This window comes from Marmota marmota, unplaced genomic scaffold (assembly GCF_001458135.2).
Source record: "Marmota marmota marmota unplaced genomic scaffold, marMar, whole genome shotgun sequence".
Taxonomy (NCBI): Eukaryota; Metazoa; Chordata; class Mammalia; order Rodentia; family Sciuridae; genus Marmota; species Marmota marmota.
Genome location: NW_026000026.1, coordinates 7,573,676 through 7,591,946, shown reverse-complemented (window position 1 = coordinate 7,591,946; position 18,271 = coordinate 7,573,676). Strand labels below are relative to the sequence as shown.

The 18,271-nt window shown below is 51.7% G+C and overlaps 1 long non-coding RNA gene across 1 annotated transcript; it reads right to left on the bottom strand.

Annotated features, from left to right (window-relative positions):
- Nucleotides 1–9,033: 9,033 nt before the first annotated feature.
- Nucleotides 9,034–17,333, bottom strand: LOC125618967. The gene is made up of 2 exons (XR_007350372.1): nt 10,262–17,333; nt 9,034–9,336 (listed from the first exon to the last, which is right to left on the bottom strand). It is a non-coding gene; the product is annotated as an uncharacterized LOC125618967 (long non-coding RNA).
- Nucleotides 17,334–18,271: the final 938 nt, after the last annotated feature.

Below are 18,271 nucleotides of genomic sequence, written 5' to 3'. Positions count from 1 at the left end.
TAGACAGAGGTAACATCCTTCAGGGAAGTCACAGAGCTATGGCACACTCTCCCTCCAGAGCTCAGGAGATGAGACGTCTGAGGCAGGCTAGCAAGAAAATAAGTCGCCAGAGCCTGTAAGACTCCAGATGAGCCAGGAACGTTAGAAACACTCTAGTCACATTGTAATGCAACAACGATTCATGAAGTTGAAAGAGATCACTATTAGGATCCCAGTTTTTTGTTTTCCTATCCTACTAAACCATCAGTCTTCACAGGAATGCTCAGAGTAAACAGCATCAAATTTCAGATGTGTCCATTAGAGGACAGACTAGTTAAAAAGCCAAAGCTGTAAAACTCTTGAAAGTCACTGGAATACCACCTAAATATAAGCTTTAAGGTGACAAGTCGCTGAAGCCAACAGGCCAAGTGTCAGCGGGGCACAGTCCCTGTACAATGAGCGCCCACCTCAATGAGGTGGGACGCTGTGGCCACTGAGGTCAGTAGAAAGTACCGGGAGGGGCGTGTTCTCCAGGAAGGCAGCGGAGGCCAGCAGTAAAAACGAAAGCGGAGCTCGCAGCCACCCAGCAGCCCCGTCTGGGCGGAGCCAGAGAGCTCCTAGGGCACAGCCCAGACCGCTGGCCTTGCAGGCTTGGGCTGGCATTGATGGCCAGGCGCTTCCTCGTCGGGGACCCAGTTGCACGGCCAGGCTCCGAGGGGGCACCAGGCACACACAGCTGCTGAGCCTCCTGCCTCTGCTCCCGGGGCTGGGGGACATCCTTTCCAGAAGGGGCCAAATGAGACCCCTGCCCCAACAGCAAGCTGTCAGTGGATAAGTGTCCTAAACAGGTCACAAAGAATCCAGGTGACAGCTGTGGATTTGGATTAAGGAAACACACGACATGAGGATGGCAGTGAGGAAAAATAATATGTGCACAGGAAAGTGCCAGTGACCACCACGCCCACTCGGAGAGCGCCACCTCTGTGACCTCTTGACAGAAGGCTCAGGGGCCATTTGGGTAATGAGCAATTTCCTGTTATGACATCCAGGGAATTCTGGGTGTGAGAGAAGAGATTCTCGGAAGAATGTGCCCCTTCCCCTCCACTTTTCCTGAAAGCAGCAGCATCTTCTGACAAGGCCCAATTCCGGAGAAGGCCATGTTCCATGTGACATGGAATGTAGGTCCCCACAGCTTCTCCGTAAACTAGGGGAGGAACAGGCCCACAGATGGACACGTACAAGATTTTGCGGGGAGCCCTCGGGCGTGGCTGACAGGTCCTGAAGTGGCACCCTCTTTCTCCACAGAAAAGCCCCCTTCACCATGGCTGATTTTAGGACTGACAGCAAAAGAGTCTCTGCGAAAGAGTCCAATGTAGATAAACTTCCTATTCTCGTGTCGCCCTGTTTACTTGGCCACTGGCCGGGAAGACACCAGAACTCCAGGTGCTGGACACCCCCTTACTAGTTTTTCACAAACATGTATCCAGTATAGTACTTTGTAGAAATGTGCAAACAAGGCCTCTGGCCTTGAGCTGGGCTTCACAGAGATGTCTACATTTTTAAGATAAAAATACAACTGGGCTCCATGGTAACAGCGGGCAGGGGGAGGAAAGAAAAGGGAGAAGAGGCTCTCCCCTTCTCAGGTGTTGTCCTTGGAGAGTTAACCTGCCTAGAACAGTGAAAGAAAAAGCTGCTTTTATGTGAACTTCTGCAGACTGTGGGCTTCTGAGCCCCTCCCCTTTCATGCTGGGTATAAAACTCTGAAACTCCCTGAACTCGGGGTTCAGGGGATTGACTGATTACAGCATAGGCTGTGCCCTCTGAACCTGGCTGCAGCCAAATAAAACTGTTTCCTGCTGTCTTCGGTGCCCTGCCTCATTCGTCCCTACAACAGCACCAGCACAGCACACAGCACTCCCGAGTGGCAGAAAGGCCCGGCAAAGACCCACCTGAGCTCTCTGCTGCGAGCACAGCCTCGTCAGCACTGTGCCTAGGAGAGGCTTTTGGGCTGTTGTTCTGAGCATCCCATCGGGCGTGGGGCCAGCAGTGCCAGTGACCACAGCCACTCTGAGAGGCCACCATTCATTCCCACCTGTTCCCCAAAGGCTGGACGTTGAGGGCGTTGCCAGCTGAGGGGCACCTGGGCCCAGCCCTGGGCAGTACCATCTTCTCTTCTGGAGATTTCACCCTCCCCCGAGGCCACACTAGACGTGGTCATGGCTCCTCTGATCCCAGAACATCTGATTTTTTCTTCTTTGAAAAAAAAAGGTATTGTTATGGTGCTAGGATTTATTTCAAAACAAAATAAAACTAGGAGGGGGTGATGGGTGGGGTACAGAGGGAGACAGGGGGTGCGACTCTAATGACTGAAACTGCCCAGTGCCGCGGAGTGTGCAGGGACTGATGGTGCTGAGGACTCTACTTCAGTGTAGGTGAAGGTTTCCTAAAGGAGAGTCTTAGGGCAGTGTGAGGACCTCCCGTGGGCCTGAGCCTAAGCAACTCCAATTTAAAACCCCAGTTTGAAATCTGCAGTCTCACCAGGCACACCTACAAGCCCTCCAGTAGGCCCTCAGGCACAAAGACGTCACTTCTCTCCACCCTGACAAACTCAGAGTGAAGCCTCTGGCATGTTGTCCTCACCCATAAGGGGAAAAGGCAAGAAAATCAGGGTGGGGACCTCCAGACCAAATGCTTTCACCCCAGGGCAAATGACTTCACGGAGAAATCTGGTAGCAACTGATAGGGACTGAAGAGGGGTCAGAAGCCCCAACATTTAGAATAAACGATGGAGCTAATGAACAGACCTTCAGCCAGCCAGCACTGATGCCCTCATGTCGTACAGCCTGATGAGGACCTGGACTGACATCTAACTCTTCTTATTTTGTTTATTTGTTTGCCTGATCCTCTGCATCTTCCGCACCACTCTAACTCTACGGCCACACCTTGACCCTGGTGAGATGAGGACTTCTCCCTAGGACCCTCTCCTCAACCAGCCGTCAGCTCCACCCAGGAGAAGCCTGCCTTGGTGCCTGATGTGATGACCGCCCTCTGAGTGAGTGGCATCTGCTGGACTCGGAGCCTAAGGCTGGAGACTTCTGATTGACACTTGAGCTTAGCATGCAGAGGGAATGTCTGTCATGAGCCTGTCATGATTCAGTGTGTTTCTAGTGCCTAGAATTGATCGGTCTAGAACTGTGTGCTGAGAATTGATTATGGCTACTGCAGTGCCTCGCATCATTTTCTTGATTAAAAAACCTATAGAGTGAAGTTGTTTTGAGTGAATTGAATTGGGCAGAAGCGCGTGGACATTCTGTATTTCTCCCTTTCGACTGCGTATGTCACACCTTTTGCCCATCACGACAGACAGACTTGGAAAGCAGGAGAATAACCCAACCAGATGCGCACTTCTGAAAAACCACTGTGGCTGGAGGAGGCAGGCGACAGGGCAAAAGCAGTGGCGCTCTACCCCAGGCCCAAGGGGATGCTCAGAACACCACCAAATGCGTCCTAGGACAAAGCCCTGCACTGGAGAGACGCTTCTGAGAGTAGAACAAGTTGAGAAAATATGGACAAAAAGAGGAAAAGAACAGGCTGAGACAAAAAGTGGGACAGGAGGAAGTGCAGGGCAGGGGAGGCAGATCTAGGAGAGAACAAGGGCACTGCAGAGGGAGTCGGAGAGGCCTGAGCCGGAAACCCCTCCTGACCCCCCTTTCTTCCTAGGAAGCTTCGGGGCGTTTTCCAAATGCTCAGCAGAAGAGGAGCAGCAGCACCACAGGAAGAGGAGGCAGAAAGGACATCTCTGCGGAGAATAAAAGCAAACTCGAGAGATGCCCCAAACAGATGAAGACCAATCACACAAGCGAAAAGAAGTGAATGAGAATCAAAAAAAAAAAAGAAGAGACTAGAAAGAGATTTTAAAACAGGTGAAAGATATCAGGAAAACACAAGAACAAAAGAAAAACAATCTTCAGAAATGGGAACAAAAGGAAGAAGGTTAGAGCAAATTAACACTGAATGCTTTAAATGTTAAAAAAAAATAAGGGTAAATTTTTCTTTTTACTTTTTTGGGGTCCTGGGAATCGAATCCAAGGGTACTGTACTGTGAAGCTGCATCTCCAGCCCTTTCATTCTTACTTTTGAGGCAGGGTTGCCCAGACTGGCCTTGAACTGGCAATCCTCCTGCCTCATAAAAAAGAAATTGATTCCTCATACTATTCTTATAATTTTCCTAAAAATTTGAAGTTATATGAAAAAAATCTTAAATGAAGATAAAGCCCTTGAGAGGAAGTGAAAGAAACAGATGACATGCAGAGCAGAGCCCAGCTCCCCGACAGGCTGGGCTCCTGGGGAAGGCACGAGCCAGGGACAGAAGGAGCACCAGCCCGCAGCCCAGGACTGCTCCGTGATCCAACACGAAGAGATCTGAAGCCACACTCTGAAAAAGGACGAAGATTTTCGGAGGCCGCTGTCCCAAAATGGCCAAGACCGAGCACAGCTTGATAAAGTACTAGACTTTGAAATAAAGTTAAAAACAAGAAGCTTTGGGCACCCGGGGGAAAAAGACTTGAGACAAGTCATCACGAGGGAAGGACACGCCGGTGGTCAGGCGCTGGCGACACGGCGTGGCTGCTGTGCTCGCGTCGCGGAAGGCCACAGCTGCTCCGAGCGTGAGCTAGGGATTCGGAGCACAGCCTCCTGGATGCTTCCTGGGGAGTGTGGTGCAGGACCATCTCCAGGAAACCACAGTCACCAGAGACGCGGAGAACTAACTGGGAGGGAGCGGTAGTCTTCACCAGGAGGGTTAAGATGAAAGGACGGTCACAGAAACAGACCAGGGACCCTGGCTATAGCTGCTGAGCATGCAGAGTACAAAGGCCAAAGATAGAGGGGCAAGAAGAGAAGAGTTTCTGAAAAGTGGATCCATCTTCCAAGTGGTTCTAGATGCCAACCTACAAGAGTTCAGATCAGACTCTGAGGGAAGGCGCTTACTAGCTAATTTCAAGATTGCTCAGGGGGTATCCCACCAACGCCCAAACCGAGGGCTCGAGGGGTGTACAATAAAGATCTTAGTACAGAAGCGACCAGTAGAAAATACAAGGATTCCTAAATACCAAAGGATTTACTCATATGTAAAATTCCCCCTTGAAAACTATAAAAATAACATGCCCATCATATCCACTACAAAATACAACGAAAAGAACTCAACCAATGTTAACAGTCTAGAAGTATCTATTCTTCCACAATTTTCTCCAAACACATGCAAACATAAATAATGAATTATTCTTCTTGTTTTCATCCAGAAAGGAACACGCTATCCAGATTGCTCTACCGAACGATAGAATGCCCTGGGTATCAGTCAGCTGGCCAACAGAACGAGTCCCTCTCAATAGTTAAGCTATAACACCGTTTCCTTACCTTAGTACTTTAGAAACAGTTAAGACTCATTTCAGTGTCTTAACTGCCCAGTTTGATAAACACGTTCTCCCCTTCGAGAAGGTCCCTTCTATTCCTGTTTCTGCACTTTAACCAGGAGCAGCGCGGGGATGGATCAGCCAGGGCTGGGTGACGCCAGGCCGTGGAGCAGAGGCATCCTAGGTGGCAGGGCCCCTTCTCTCACCTCGGCGTTCTACTGCAGCCATCAGCCCTCGCTGGTCTCTCTTCTCGGGTCTCTGGCCTTCAGAGGACCCCCCAGCTGGCTCGGCCCTTGTTTTCCTTGTTGTTTGGTTTTGGTTCTGGTTGTCCGTGGACCTTTGTTTGCTGGTTTGGGTGCTGAGGGTCCAGCCCAGCGCCTGGCACTGCTAGGCAGGAGTCGCGGCCCAGTCACAGCCCTGGTTTCACTGTGGCTTTCCTGGGAGCAGATGTGATATGTCCTGTCCCACTTGAACAGGGAGAGGCCTGCCCTACTCATCTTCGTGTGCCCTCTTGTCTGTGGTCACAGAGGGCACCTCCAGCGGTGCAGGTGTCCCTGGCTGCCTGGACGAGCCCCCCACTGTGCTCCTCCAGAACTGCTCTGCTGCTCCTGCATCTTCTGCTGCCAGCCGCTGCCACCGCCTCGTGGCCACCTGTCTGCTGGGGACCCGCCTGGGCGCTGAGCGTCTTCCAGTGAGCCCGCCCCTGTGGACCTGGGACAGCTTGGCTGGGAGCAGCTTCCCCGGCCCTGGGCTCTGTTTCTCCGGGAGTGGGGCTCCACCAGGGCAAGGGCCGGGAGCCAGGCCGGGGGGCAGTGCGGGGGTGACCCCCAGCCTTCTCGTGGCTTGGATTCGACTTTCTTAGTGGGAACGCGGGGCTGCCCTTCACGTGCCTGTGTCCTCAGCCCCCCAGGGGTCTGGTGTCTCCTGAAGCTTCCCTATCTGGGTGGGTGGACCAGGTGTCCCCATCTTCTGAGAGGTGAGAGAGCAGCCCACCTCAAGGCAGCTCTCCAGGAGCCTGTTTACAAGAAAGGACTTCTCTGCGGAAATCCCAGGGCTGCCATCGTCACCAGCCAGGGCCACACCTCCAGCACCAGCACTTCGGCAGCGTTCCACAGACGATAAAAATGGAGAAGAGGCTGAGTGTCTGTGGGTTTGGGGAAGGAAATATAATACCTGTGGGAGATGAGAGCTCTAGAGATAAACCACTTTGTCACCACACTGCCAGGCCCAGGTCCAGCTGTGCCACTCAGATCCGCTCCAGGTCCCCTCTGCGACTGCCTTGTGCTACTGGTCATTGTTCTAAAAGGTCAACTTCCAACCAGGTCTAATGGCATACACCTGTAATTCCAGCTACGTGGGAGGCTGAGGCAGGAGGATTGAGGTCAGCCCCAGCAACTTAACGAAACCCTGTTTGCAAAAAATTTGAAAAATTTAAAAAGTGGGGGTGGGGGTGTGTTTCTGGGGATATACCTCAGTAGTTCAGTGGTCAAGCACCCTGGGTTCAGTCCTCAGTACAATAAGTAAATAAAAGGGGTCAACTTCCTTGTTACCATGTGAGGCACAGACAGAGTCATGGGACCACAGGTTTACCCGGCTCGGGGCAGAAGTCCTGGACTCTGAATCAACAGAGTGGAGGGTCTTACAGCTTTAGGTAGGGAGCCCAGCCGGGTTCCTTGTATTCTCATGTAAGCACCTTGAAAAAAGATCTTAAATAAGAAACAGCCAAGGGAGGCAAGTGAACCCTCAAGCCACTGTTCCTGCAATGTGGCCCCTGGTGGGGGACCAGGCAGAGCCTACCAACATTACTCAGTCCATGGGAAGCTGCGGGAACCCCGCGCAGCCCTGCGGTTACAGATTCCGCAGAAGCTTCCCCAACACTACAGATTTGTTTCAAAAACAGGAGCCCTGGGCTGGGCTGGGGCTCAGTGGTGGAGCGCTCGCCTCACACGCGTGAGGCCCTGGGTTCCATCCTCAGCACCACACGAAAATAAACAAACAAAGCAAAGGTATTGTGTCCATCCACAAAAAAAAATATTTTTAAAAAAGGAGACTGATAAGATACTAATAGATCTGAGGCAAAAAAAAAAAAAAACACTGATCAAAAGCAAAAAATGAAGACTTAAGAAACAAAAGCAGGCCTATCCCTGGGGACCCCAGAACAAACGAAAAGGGGTCAGGAAGACAGCCAGGCCCAAGAAGCATCTCTGGGAGCGACTTCCATGCTCCAGCCCTGGGGACCCAGCTGCGTCACACCCCCAACTCCCAGCACCCCATCCAGCCTGTGCTCCAGCGCCCTCGGGAGTCGGGGTGCGCTGGGGGAGGGGGAGCGCTCCCCAGCACATGGTCGTGCTCAGAAGCTCACAGCAAGTGTGGCGTTGACGTTATGGGTAGTGATCACTGTTTCACCTAGTGACCTGGGGAAGTCACACCGTATTATCAGAAGGACCCCAGTGTACCCCGGATTTTCAGCTTCTTGGGCAGCGTGGAATGTGACCACCTTTCACAACAATGACTCGACAGAAAACACACCCAGAGTCCCAGACAGTCAACCGCGAGGCGTCTGGAGCATGGCACATTTGGGTATTAGGGACGGCCTGTGCTTCCACGCTTGGTTACCCCTTGACCCTGTGCCAGCCAAAGTCCATCTCAACACTGTCCTGTGAACTGACCCAGAGAGGACTTAAAGGGACACTCTTAGTAATAAACGTTGAGCCTCACAGGCCAGGTATCCCATGACTCATAAAATGGGGCTTATTTTCACCCAAAGGCTCTGAATATAAAACAGATTATACAAGGATGTTTCAGAACAGAACAAAACAAAGATGAGCATGGCTTCTGCAGTCAGCTCTCGGGCCTTCTCTGCAACTGGGATCTGCACAGCAGGCTATGGACAGCCTCCGGCCCTCCCCTGGTATTGGGAGGTAGAAAGCCACCAAGACAGAGCAGACACCAGACAAAGCAGCTCATTGCTAGTGAGCAGTCAGCAGAACGTCACAAGACACACGGGAGAACCCACCAAGTAGGGTCCCCACATACACGTCCACCGCCACATGTCCTAGGATCCCACATGATCACAGCTGCTAGGTCCCTGCGGCAGCCATGGGGAGAGGGTAGTGAGCAGGGAAGCACAGAAGGGGAGGCGGGACCGGGAGTCCAACTGTGGGTGGGGGCTCAGTCGCATGGGCTTAGGGGTCTGCAAGCCCCGGGGAAGCCAGCCTCCAGGGACGCAGCGCCCTCTGCTCCCCACACAAATGCAGCCTCAGTCCCGAGCTCCTGCCACTAAACCTGTCTTTAGAGCTTCAGTTCTACCTTGTTCCCAATGGTTCTAGCTCAGGCCTTCAGTCTCGATAAAAGGCACGTCTATGTTTAAAAACACTTAAGTCACGCTAACAGAGGTGCGCAGAATGACACCGCTGAGCCCAGCGGTCTGGAGGGGCACCCTGTTGAACTCAGCTCCTCTGAGCACTTCAGGAAGTCACACGGCAGAGCAAAGCATGCTGGACCAGGAAGAAAAGGACTCCCTCTGGGCCCAGGTCTGCTCTGGGACCACAGCGGCTCTCAGTTCACTTGCAAAACAATCCGCTCCAAGTCGTTTACACAAGGGATCTGCTATTAAAAACAGGGCAGAAGAATACTCTGCAAATTGTGAAATTAAGTGCTTTTATTCTAAATTTAATCACCATCACACAAAAACTCAATGAAAAGACAAACCTAGAACAAATGCATCAGCTGTAACAAGGCGGCCACACCCACCCTAAGGAACCCTGACCCTCTTCACCGAGCAGACGTGCCCGCCCCAGCGATGGCGCCCAGCTGGCCTGGGCAGGAGCAGGGTTTAAGTCTCTTCCTGCGCCCTGCCTCCTCTTCTCCATCCACACAACGCTGCTCATGTCATAAGGCCCAGAAGATGGCGGTGACGGGACAACTGAGAACCACAACCTTCCGGCTGAAGCAAGGACGACAAGTAAGAAAAGTTTAAACAAAGACAAGGACTGAGTTGCAAATGCAAAGGCTTCACCTGCCCAGAATTTTTTTTCTGGGAATTTTCTGGCAAGATCAAAATCTCAGGAAATTCCAAACAAATGAAATTCTAAAGGCAAATTACTAAAGAAAAATGATCTAACTTTAGACATCAGGCCGCCCCTCCCACTCTGGCCCAGTTCTCTGCCTCCTCGAGGACCTCCGACCAACCACAAGCCAGGTGCTAACGACAGCTTGGCTTCCTGCAAGGTGACTAACTCCCTCTGCTTCCTGTCAGCACTGGCCAGAACCAGCTTCCAAACTTAGGAAGCCTGAGCCAGGGGACCTTCTCACACCACCCACGACCCACCGACCGAGAGGAAAGTGCCCCTCAAGAGTGGTGGGGACAGAACCAGTTGATGGAGACAAAGGCAGGTCACAGAGACTTAGTTCATCAAGTCCCATCTGAGCTAGGACAGCCCAGGACGTGTGAGCCACTGTGAGGGGCACGCCAGGAACTATGCATGGTCCCCGCCCAGCGAAGGCTTATGGCCTCACTGGGGTACGCCACCCAGAAATGAGGATAAAAGGGACAGAGAAGACAAAGTGTCTGCTAAAGGATGGTGGGCCAGTGACCTGGTTTCATAACACCAGAACCCTCCCTTCTCATCCCGGTGCCGGTTCCTGAACCTTCTAAACAGCACAGCTCTTCTGTTCATTCAGGGACAACTCACTGGGCCTTCCCATAGGCCAGGCCCCATTTGGGGGATTAAGGGACACAATGGCTGAAATAAAACTGCCCCCGCAATAAGTAACCAGCACCAGAACAGTGGGTGTAACAGCATCACCACAGGATGTCATGAAAGGGACAGTCCAGGGGACTGTGGTGGGACCTCGAAGAGGCTCCTCACTTGGGCCTGGAAACAAAAACAGGAGAGAAAGCATCCTGAAGAGAGGCCTGCGAGGAGAGTGGAGGGAAGAAGAGGCATGTGCCAGGTGGAGGGAGAATGTTCCAGAAGAGGAAGCAGCACTCGCCAGGCTCCAGAGCGCCAGCGTCGCCCGGGCAGGAATCAGAGCCTCTGAAGGCTGCAGAGGTGGCAGCAGGGCCCTCACTTTGTTCAAGGCCACTGCGATCCCTGGGTGAACAAAGGAGGCAAGAGCCAGGGGAGGAAGAAGAGCTGGGGCGCAGCCCGAGGAGCTCCCTCAGGGACCCAGCCAACAGAAGATGGCAGCAAGCCCAGGCTGAGCTCGAGGAGGAACAGAGAGAACTGAATCCCAGGGAGAGCACTCAAGGAGCAAAGAGAGGGCACCGTGTTGAATGGCACTGAGGACGCCGCGTGCCCACTGGCTTAGCAGAAAGGAAGCCGAGGGACACCTGGTCAGAAGCCATCCCAGCGGCTTGGTGAGGGGAGCCCAGCCTCCCTGGTCAAGGAGAGACAGAGGTGAACAAAGGCACAGGCACTGACTTATCTTTAAAATAAAAGAGAAGCCAACTACACTACAGCGCAGAGGCAGGAGGGCAGCCCATATAAAATGGCAATAGAGAGGGAGGGCTGAAGGGGACATCCTAGGAAGGTCATTAGGCCACGTGGGCAGGATACCTTGAACAGGCAAGGTGAGAGGGTGTCTATGCTCAGACCCTTCTTTAGTTTTCCTTTTTGCCAGTACTGGGGATGGAACCCAGGGGCACTCTACCACTGAGCCACATCCCCAGTCCTTTTTAATTTTTATTTTGAAACAGGGTTTCACTAAGTTACTGAGGCTGGCCTCAAACTTGCAATCCTCCTGCCTCAGCCTCCAAAATTTCAGGGATTACAAACCAGGTCCCCATGCCTGGCTTGGAGCCTTAGGTAGAAACCAAGCCTCCTTTTTCCTTATGAGATAACTGAAGCAAGGAGGATGGCAGGTCACTTCAGGCCTGAGGGTCAGAACCGATGGAGACAGACCTGAGATCAAAGGCTGGGCTACTCGCGGTCCCCCTCTGCCAGCCTGACTTCCTGCAGCAGCACTGTGAGTCCTGGAGAAGGCGGGCACTGGCTGTCCAAGGCGCCACGCTGTAAGAGGATGGCAAGGCCTGAGAGAGGCCATGCTCAGAGTGACTGACTGAGGTCTCGCTGCAAAGGAGAAAAGTGAAGGGGAAGGAGAGAAAGGGGCGAACAGCTGGGTCTCGGATGAAGGAGAAAGCCCGGGGAGGGGCCCAGGGCGGGGCTCAGGAGCACAACAGGCTGGGCCTGGACAGCAGGTCTAGGGACCAAATGTCAAAGGCAGGGAGGGCGAGAGCAAGGAGAGAGGGCTGTGAAGTGCCCCAGGACGAGTGAGGTGCTCACTGATGGGACCCTGACATGGGGGATGGGGGGGAGCCTGAAAAACAAAAGCAGGCTGTGGCCCGAAAACAGGGGAGTGGGGCACAGGGGCACAGGGCGCGCGTTGCTGGGGGCATGGTCACATGGTCCCTCAACGGCAATCTATGGACTAGGAAGCCTTGCAGGGATGGACACACACACACACACACACACACACACACACACAGCCAGCCCTGGAGAACAACCATCTCAAGTGTTTCCACTCTTTTCAGCAAATTAGAAAACAAAACATAACCAACAAACAGGGGGTCGTGTCCGGAGCTGGCACAGCTGAGTTCATCCTTCCCCAACCCCTTCTTGAAAACAGCGGCCTCCCCCACAACAGTTTGGCCACTTAATGGCTGGGTTTTAGTGATTCTGTCAAGAGGCCTGGGAGCTAGTGCTCTTCGCCTTCACCCATATGCTTCTTCCAAGTGTGTTCTACCATATCTAGTCAGTGACTCCTAACTGACTCCAAAATGAAACCAGGCCAGGTGTGGTGGCACACATCTAGAATCCCAGCAACACGGGAGGCTGAGGAAGGAGGATCACAAGTTCAAGGCCAGCCTTGGCAAATTAGCAAGGCCCGTCTCAAAATGAAACATAAAATAGGCTGGGGATGTGGCTCAATGGTTAAGCACCCTTGGGTCAAATCCCTAATACTGATAAATTAATTAATTTTAAAAAATCAGAAGGGGGGAATAAAACCACTAAATCATCAACTTCACTATTAAAGAAAAAAGTCCAAATAGCTTTTCTTCCCCCTTGTCTTACATTTGTAAGGAAAACCCTTCCTTTTCAGATCTTCAAGGGATTAGTAATTGGCAACTATGTTTTAAAAACTACCTCTGTACACAATCTTCATAGCTAGAATTCAAAGGAAGAAAAGAGGGGCTCTCTTTCACAGTTCGAACAGTTTGCAGGGACTGGTCCCAGCTGCTTATCTATACAGCAAGGGAAGAGATTAATGTGGAAATGCAAAACAGGGAACCATCAGAAAATCATTACTCAAGATAATTTCTGTTTTTAAGTTTAAGCAACCATAAATATCTCAGAATTTGTAATCCTATCTAAAGTGAATGCCTAAAAATTAAGGCCTATCACTCAGCCTTTAAAAAAAAAAAAAAAAAGATAATTATCAGCCAACTTAGGTTGTTTTACAAGGTAGTTGACTTGAAAGACTCATTCATACAAAGCCATTTGCATAATGAGAACTGTTAATACCCAGACCACAAAACGGGACAGGCCAGCCAACCTCACAAAATATGCTCTTAAAACTCGCAGCAAATGCAGGAGGCCCTGACTCTCTGCGTCAGCTAGAGGCCAGGGACTACCTGTGCATTTTCAATGTATTCTTGTACCAGGCTAACATTTGAAGATTCTTTTTCAAAATTTCTATTTTACATATCAAAGTATAATTCCACTTTTTCTGCAGACTAAAGTTTCTCTGTGCACATACTTGGCTAAAAGTTTTACTTCATTTCCACCAGCACCTGTGGTTTGGGGCTCTGCGCTGTAAGCTGACAGTGAGACACACACACTTCTCCCTTCTCCGCAGGGAGAAGCCACCCAGACACCACCTGCAGGGAGAGGTCACTGAGGATGGTCCTCCACTACCCGGTGGCATAAGGCACAAGGTCCAGGTCCTAAGGTAGTGCACTTGGGGGAAGTTTGCACCACAGAGGAAGAAGCTGAAATGTGATCCCAGGCGGTCAAGTGCACTTACCAGGAACGGAGGAGGAGGACAAGGGTAAGGTGCAGAGAGCACAGGCTCACTCCTCCTTCCCTGCCCCTCGGGTCCACCGAGCGCCTCTACAGCCCGCCTCCGCCTCCTGGCCTGCTCCCAGTGACACTCAGCTCCCCCGTGGAGGATCCGAAGGGCACCAGGCCTGGCTGCACCTGGCTCTGAGCTGGGGTCTCCCTACGGGCCCTCTGCTGCCGGGGCAGGGCTCCACTGCTCCCCGCTGCCCACCACGGAGCCACTCCGCCTGGCTGCAGGGTGTGTGCTCAGAGCCGAGTGATCGGCCCCACCAGGAGAGAGGAGGGAATGGAGGCTGGAGAGAAAGCGTCTTGGAGCCATCGGTGTCCAGCTGATTTTAATTCTACATACCTGAAAAAGCAGGAAGTGCCTAAGCCATCTGCCACAAGACCCAGGAGTGCTGACGGCCACCCCGTTTCCATCCTTCTGGGATGCAGCTTTGAAGGGCAAGGAACAAAACTTAGGCCAAAGGCCTTGACTATTTGGCAAAGAATCACCCTGACCTACTGCTCATTCTCATCTGTCACACACAACATACTCTGTGGACGACAGAGGTTCAGAAGGATCAGGGATGGAGCACACAACACAGTGACACTGCTGTCCCAGCAGGGACCCGGAAGCCCTCAACCCTGCGCATTCCTGTCACCTGACGCTGTCTTCTTTTAATTGTGGCACCATTCACTGAATCCCCAGGCAGAGTTGCAGGGAGAGAAACATCTAGTCACGGCCCAGTCACAGGACAAACGACACCACTCTTAACCCTAAAACAAAGTAATCATGAAATAAAACACGACTGCTTAGATTTCTCAACGGGTACCCTTGGGCAAATTATTCTTTTTATCAATTCCTACAGGGCCACTGCATTTAACTTGTAAGTTAGTCATCAAAAATAGTTCGTGGAAATAGCTGAACATGGGACAAAAATACAGTCACACTCAGTTGCCCGGTGTGGAAAAATATGGCAGTGGCTTCCAACTTCCTCAAAACAGCAGGAGGGGGCTGAGGCAGAGACAAGGGGAGCGCAGGGGGAGATAGCACCCGGCTCCTGCTGTCAGGAGCCCGGGCTCGGCCACCAGCCCCTCTGTGGATTCATCTAATGACACACCACCACAGCAAGGCTAAGCCCCGTGGCGGTTCTACTACTGAGGCTACGCCTTGAGAATAAGCCAGCTTGGAGGAAGGGTTGCAACCCAAGTGCCTCCAGGGACCAGGTAGCACACAGACACAAGGACACAGAGGCCTGCCGAGGGACCACGGCAGGTCTACAGAGCTCAGACATGTCCATCCGAAGGAGCACAGGCCTCGGTCCAGCCAATGCCTGCTGCGTGGGCTCAGATGGTGCAGTTCTCACTTTTTTAAAGAGGCCAGAAATCAAGATTTGTAGGTGATTTTCCCTGATTTATTATCACCAATGGCCAAAAAAATTTAAATTCCTCTGTTTTCTAAAACACTGTGTGGACCAAGCAAAATGAGACTGTGGGTGGCCAACTCGTGACATCTAGGTGAGAGGTTAGAAACCTGGGCAAAGGTCAAAAACTACAATCTCTTCCTGTTCTCAGTAAATCAGGGAGGCTCACCCGCAGCCACCCTGGGACACCCTGGGACACCCTGGGACACTGAGGCAACAGGCGCCCTGCCAGAGTTCCTGGAGGCTGGATTCAGGAGCCTGGAGCAGGCTCTGAGACCTGACCCTCCTCGAACACTTCCTGCCTCTCTAGACCACGGACAGTGCCTCATCAATGACCTGCTCTTAAATGTGCACGAGGCCTGGGACACAAGACAGAACTCCATAACCGCAGCTCTGTGGCTCCATCCTGGACCAGGGCAGAACGCCAGCAGGCCCTCGAGCAGAAGATTTTGGTCCAAATACCAAGCCCAACAATCTCCTTAGAATAAGAAGGGCTTCAGGGGAACTGCATTCGTCCATGTGGCTCTCAGCACTCTATAACAATCTGGTCTATGCCCTCATTTCTAAGGACATAATGGGTTCTTAAAGCTTTGAGTCAACGTGAAATTTTAAAGCTTTGCCCACTTTTAAATGAGGGATCATGGAAGTGCCACACAGATCCACCAAATCCAGCATGAGTGGGACATGAAGCCCCATTTTTTCCAGAAAGGTCACCCTCCTCATGGGCTGTGCACTTGACCATGGAGTCATGACATGCCCATGCCCTCAGGCTGTCTGGTCTGTCCACCACATTTACAGATGTGGGTGCATCTAACTCAAGGTCACACAACACCAGAGGCAGATGCAGAGCCTGACCCAGGCTCCGAGTCCTCTTTTTACAAGACTGCACATGTCCTCAGGGTGCACGTGTGCAGGGTGGATGGGTAAGGGCAACCCAGGGGCTGTGACCTACAACTGTTCTGGGTCAGACTAACCAGTATAAGCACAGATGGGGTCCTGCCTTTGAAAACAAAAGGCTCTATCAACCTCTATCAAGGGGACAGGGTGGGGATGGCTCCTATTCACCACCAGCAAAGCCTTACTTGAGCAGGGATGGTCAGAACCTTTTAGAGCCATCTGCCATCCACCTTGCCTTCTGAACCACTGGCTTGAAGCACTCGTTCCAAAACTCTGTGAAAGAAGTTTGTCTACTTGCTGGAAAAGCAAGAGGCGTCACTAAGCAAAGGAATCAATGACTTTAAAATAACACTGCTGTACCTCAAACTGTCTAACTTGCAAAGCGCTGAGAAAACATTTTTTGAAATGTAGCCAACTAGAATATAGATCGTGTCCTACATTCAAAATTTGTCTTTCTAGAAAGCATGTTTTGATGGCAAAGGATATAAAGCGAGCTGTGAACAAGAGACTAAAATTAGCTCAAACCACAAATAACCTGCCCTGCTTATCACTTCCTCAGGATCAACCTACAAAATTCAACACTAAAGGCGTTTATAAAACTAAAGGTGGGACGCCACCGAACCCTGGAGCTGCAGTTGTCTCCTCCTTCCCTCTAAAGCAGACGTGGCACTCAACATTACCAAAGGGTGATATTTTACTAATTTAAAGGCAAGTGCAGGGGAAACCATCAGAGCCCAGTTCTGCCCTGTAAATAAAACGGCATGTTCCAGGCAATCCTTAAGTGGCTGGGCGGTCAGCCACCTCCCCAGACTCAAGACAGGAGCTGTCGGCTGGCTGCTCACACCACAGCTGAGGAAATACCAGCCTCCTGCTGCAGACCCCAGCTCGCCTCTCCCAAAGCCATTTGTTTCCTACTTTCAAAAGTGACATCTTCCAACAAAGTCTGTTGGGAAATACAAAATTTGTTTGTCACCATCAAGCAGGGGAACAAGTTGCAAAAGGAGGCTTAGTTGACAAATATGCACATGGAAAAAAAGGTACGAGGTTTGTTAAACTTCACCTTCCTTCACAGCGACTCCCTCTGCTGGGGTAAGCTTCATGCTAAGTTTTTGGGGGACAATTCAAGATCACAGAAAGGATGAAAGCCAGTGGTTAAGCGTGAGCAGGGAGCCTGCCAGCTGCCAGCGCCCACCCCGCAGAGGCAGCGCCCCTCTGCGCACTCCAAAGCATTCCCGTTAGCAGGAGGGAAGAGGGGAGCGCAGCGGACCTGGAGGTCAGTATTGTGGTGTGAACAGACAACATAAAATACTGCTCCTGGCACTCACATCTCTGGATGTATTCAAGAGAAAGTGCCAGAAGGATGCGAGGAAGGTTTGGAAATGCTGAAAACCCATGTGACCAAATGTCACCTCTGGAAGGACCCAGCACCATTCTGCTCCACTCCCCTTAGAAGGGCGGCAGCACGAGGCGGCGTCCAAGTGGCGGAGAGCAGTGACGGTAATGCTAAGGCAACTTGAGGGAGAGCCAAGGCCAAACAAGGATGACAGGACAGCAGACCCCCTCCCTGCCAGAGACCACCGGTACCTGGGCCTCCCCATCCGCCAGGGCAGGCATCCTGCTGGTGTCCTTCCAGAAGCAAACAAGGCCCGAGCTGACCGTTGGAATAGTGAAGTGACAGGATCAAGAGGGTAGACACAGCAGGGACAGGTGTCATCAAGGGAACTGAAAGCCCATCCACCACAGTGCGCTGGAGGCAGTGTGCGGGTCTGCTCCACTGAGCGGAGCTCTACAGAAGTGATCTCTCCCTTTGACATTTTTAAGTAACCCCTGTTCTTAAGAGAACTCCAACAACGTGGAGTGACTCCGCAATGTCCCCTTCCCCGTAAGCAAGTCCACAAGTGTTTGATCCTGAGTGCCCCGTCTCCATCCTGATAAAAGAGGACAGGCTCCTGGTGGGAACCTGGTGTGGCAATTTTTAAATGACACTCTCCCAGAGGAAGAAATGGGCCAAGAAGGTCCATTAAGAAAAAGTGTCAAGGGAAAAGTGTTTCATAACAAGAGGAGGAAAGGAGTGTTCCTTCTCTAATCACTAGCTAATAAATTTTAAAAATAGAGCTTTGGAAACCTAGTTTTGTTATGCTCATCTTGTCTGTGCAAGCGGTGCCACTCACCCACAAAAGCCACAGACCCGGCCCAGGCTTTTCCTTCTTGTCTTAAAAGAAAAACAGGTCTCAGAAGTAAAAGAGAAAGCCCGAGGAACACAAGACCACGTGCACCCAAAAGCTGACTCCAGCAAGTCACCCTCAATAAGGACTCAGAGTGTCCCAGCACAGACTGATGAAGAGCAGGCGAGAACATGCTATTTTCTCGAGAAAATTTAGCCCTTGTCACTCTGCTGACAAACCTTCTGTTGACTCTGAGCCCCCACCGCAGACGGGCTGCTGAAGCACTTCTCCCCTAAACCAGGGGCTTTTGTGTAAAACTGCCTTGGCAAAATCGGAAGCATTCAGAACTG